A 4,301-nucleotide genomic window follows, 5' to 3' on the forward strand; every position below is an offset into this window, starting at 1 on the left:
TATTGCAAATTGGTTTTTGGCGTTTGGAACTGTAATGTATGCATTTATTCGATAAGAGCTTTTTCTGATTTATTTTAACTATTTTCTTGCGTTTTTTCTTCATATCTCTCATTATATTGCTAGTAAAAATTATCATTGCACCTAGCCGTCTCATGAGGGCATAATGTGGATGTGAACTTCTTAATGTAGTACCTTTATCTTTGTTACTTTCTCGCTTCATTAAATTGCTACGAGTGATTAATTAAAGCTTTGTTTTGTTTCAAAATCTTTCGATTTGCTACAACCATCCGGTGAATTTTCAACTGATAACAAATCGCTAGCTAGCAGCATTTGGCCATTTCGATAAACAACAATTTAAAAAGAAAAATTGCTGAATTCACAAGGTTTAGAAGTCGGATTTAGATAGTTTTAACGAAATTTTGTTCGATATGAGGATCAAAGGATTCTGATTGAAAGTTCTAAACATATAAATCAGAATTCAGAGTTCAGAACTTGGAATTTTAATTTCATTGTTAAGAACTCAAAAAAAAAATAAAGAATTCAGAATTAACAAATCAGAATTCATATTCTGATTTCAGATCAAAAATTCAAATTTCATCATTAAGAACTCTGATTAAGCATTCCAATTCAGAATTCGGATTCAGAATTCCAATTCAGAATTCAAAAACTTAGATAAGGAAGAATTCAAATTCGATTTTTTTAAATTTTGATTCAGAATACAGATTCGAAATCCAGATTTAGAACTTAGATTCAGAATTCAAAGTCTGAATCTGCATTCTAAATCTGAATTCTGAATCTGAATTCTGAATCTGAATTCTGAATCTGAATTCTGAATTTGAATTCTGAATCTGAATTCTGAATCTGAATTCTGAATCTGAATTCTGAATCTGAATTCTGAATCTGAATTCTGAATCTGAATTCTGAATCTGAATTCTGAATCTGAATTCTGAATCTGAATTCTGAATCTGAATTCTGAATCTGAATTCTGAATCTGAATTCTGAATCTGAATTCTGAATCTGAATTCTGAATCTGAATTCTGAATCTGAATTCTGAATCTGAATTCTGAATCTGAATTCTGAATCTGAATTCTGAATCTGAATTCTGAATCTGAATTCTGAATCTGAATTCTGAATCTGAATTCTGAATCTGAATTCTGAATCTGAATTCTGAATCTGAATTCTGAATCTGAATTCTGAATCTGAATTCTGAATCTGAATTCTGAATCTGAATTCTGAATCTGAATTCTGAATCTGAATTCTGAATCTGAATTCTGAATCTGAATTCTGAATCTGAATTCTGAATCTGAATTCTGAATCTGAATTCTGAATCTGAATTCTGAATCTGAATTCTGAATCTGAATTCTGAATCTGAATTCTGAATCTGAATTCTGAATCTGAATTCTGAATCTGAATTCTGAATCTGAATTCTGAATCTGAATTCTGAATCTGAATTCTGAATCTGAATTCTGAATCTGAATCTGAATTCTGAATCTGAATTCTGAATCTGAATTCTGAATCTGAATTCTGAATCTGAATTCTGAATCTGAATTCTGAATCTGAATTCTGAATCTGAATTCTGAATCTGAATTCTGAATCTGAATTCTGAATCTGAATTCTGAATCTGAATTCTGAATCTGAATTCTGAATCTGAATTCTGAATCTGAATTCTGAATTTGAATTCTGAATCTGAATTCTGAATTCTGAATCTGAATTCTGAATCTGAATTCTGAATCTGAATTCTGAATCTGAATTCTGAATCTGAATTCTGAATCTGAATTCTGAATCTGAATTCTGAATCTGAATTCTGAATCTGAATTCTGAATCTGAATTCTGAACCTGAATTCTGAACCTGAATTCTGAATCTGAATTCTGAATCTGAATTCTGAATCTGAATTCTGAATCTGAATTCTGAATCTGAATTCTGAATCTGAATTCTGAATCTGAATTCTGAATCTGAATTCTGAATCTGAATTCTGAATCTGAATTCTGAATCTGAATTCTGAATCTGAATTCTGAATCTGAATTCTGAATCTGAATTCTGAATCTGAATTCTGAATCTGAATTCTGAATCTGAATTCTGAATCTGAATTCTGAATCTGAATTCTGAATCTGAATTCTGAATCTGAATTCTGAATCTGAATTCTGAATCTGAATTCTGAATCTGAATTCTGAATCTGAATTCTGAATCTGAATTCTGAATCTGAATTCTGAATCTGAATTCTGAATCTGAATTCTGAATCTGAATTCTGAATCTGAATTCTGAATCTGAATTCTGAATCTGAATTCTGAATCTGAATTTTGAATCTGAATTCTGAATCTGAATTCTGAATCTGAATTCTGAATCTGAATTCTGAATCTGAATTCTGAATCTGAATTCTGAATCTGAATTTTGAATCTGAATTCTGAATCTGAATTCTAAATCTGAATTCTGAATCTGAATTCTGAATCTTAATTCTGAATCTGAATTCTGAATCTGAATTCTGAATCTTAATTCTGTATCTGAATTCTGAATCTGAATTCTGAATTTGAATTCTGTATCTGAATTCTGAATCTGAATTTTGAATCTGAATTCTGAATCTGAATTCTGAATCTGAATTCTGAATCTGAATTCTGAATCTGAATTCTGAATCTGAATTCTGAATCTGAATTCTGAATCTGAATTCTGAATCTGAATTCTGAATCTGAATTCTGAATCTGAATTCTGAATCTGAATTCTGAATCTGAATTCTGAATCTGAATTCTGAATCTGAATTCTGAATCTGAATTCTGAATCTGAATTCTGAATCTGAATTCTGAATCTGAATTCTGAATCTGAATTCTGAATCTGAATTCTGAATCTGAATTCTGAATCTGAATTCTGAATCTGAATTCTGAATCTGAATTCTGAATCTGAATTCTGAATCTGAATTCTGAATCTGAATTCTGAATCTGAATTCTGAATCTGAATTCTGAATCTGAATTCTGAATCTGAATTCTGAATCTGAATTCTGAATCTGAATTCTGAATCTGAATTCTGAATCTGAATTCTGAATCTGAATTCTGAATCTGAATTCTGAATCTGAATTCTGAATCTGAATTCTGAATCTGAATTCTGAATCTGAATTCTGAATCTGAATTCTGAATCTGAATTCTGAATCTGAATTCTGAATCTGAATTCTGAATCTGAATTCTGAATCTGAATTCTGAATCTGAATTCTGAATTCTGAATCTGAATTCTGAATCTGAATTCTGAATCTGAATTCTGAATCTAAATTCTGAATCTGAATTCTGAATCTAAATTCTGAATCTGAATTCTGAATCTGAATTCTGAATCTGAATTCTGAATCTGGATTCTGAATCTGGATTCTGAATCTGAATTCTGAATCTGAATTCTGAATCTGAATTCTGAATCTGAATTCTGAATCTGAATTCTGAATCTGAATTCTGTATCTGAATTCTGAATCTGAATTCTGAATCTAAATTCTGAATCTGAATTCTGAATCTGAATTCTGAATCTGAATTCTGAATCTGAATTCTGAATCTGAATTCTGAATCTGAATTCTGAATCTGAATTCTGAATCTGAATTCTGAATCTGAATTCTGAATCTGAATTCTGAATCTGAATTCTGAATCTGAATTCTGAATCTGAATTCTGAATCTGAATTCTGAATCTGAATTCTGAATCTGAATTCTGAATCTGAATTCTGAATCTGAATTCTGAATCTGAATTCTGAATCTGAATTCTGAATCTGAATTCTGAATCTGAATTCTGAATCTGAATTCTGAATCTGAATTCTGAATCTGAATTCTGAATCTGAATTCTGAATCTGAATTCTGAATCTGAATTCTGAATCTGAATTCTGAATCTGAATTCTGAATCTGAATTCTGAATCTGAATTCTGAATCTGAATTCTGAATCTGAATTCTGAATCTGAATTCTGAATCTGAATTCTGAATCTGAATTCTGAATCTGAATTCTGAATCTGAATTCTGAATCTGAATTCTGAATCTGAATTCTGAATCTGAATTCTGAATCTGAATTCTGAATCTGAATTCTGAATCTGAATTCTGAATCTGAATTCTGAATCTGAATTCTGAATCTGAATTCTGAATCTGAATTCTGAATCTGAATTCTGAATCTGAATTCTGAATCTGAATTCTGAATCTGAATTCTGAATCTGAATTCTGAATCTGAATTCTGAATCTGAATTCTGAATCTGAATTCTGAATCTGAATTCTGAATCTGAATTCTGAATCTGAATTCTGAATCTGAATTCTGAATCTGAATTCTGAATCTGAATTCTGAATCTAAATTCTGAATC

The sequence above is a fragment of the Uranotaenia lowii genome, chromosome 3, assembly GCF_029784155.1.
Source record: "Uranotaenia lowii strain MFRU-FL chromosome 3, ASM2978415v1, whole genome shotgun sequence".
In the NCBI taxonomy this organism is placed as follows: Eukaryota; Metazoa; Arthropoda; class Insecta; order Diptera; family Culicidae; genus Uranotaenia; species Uranotaenia lowii.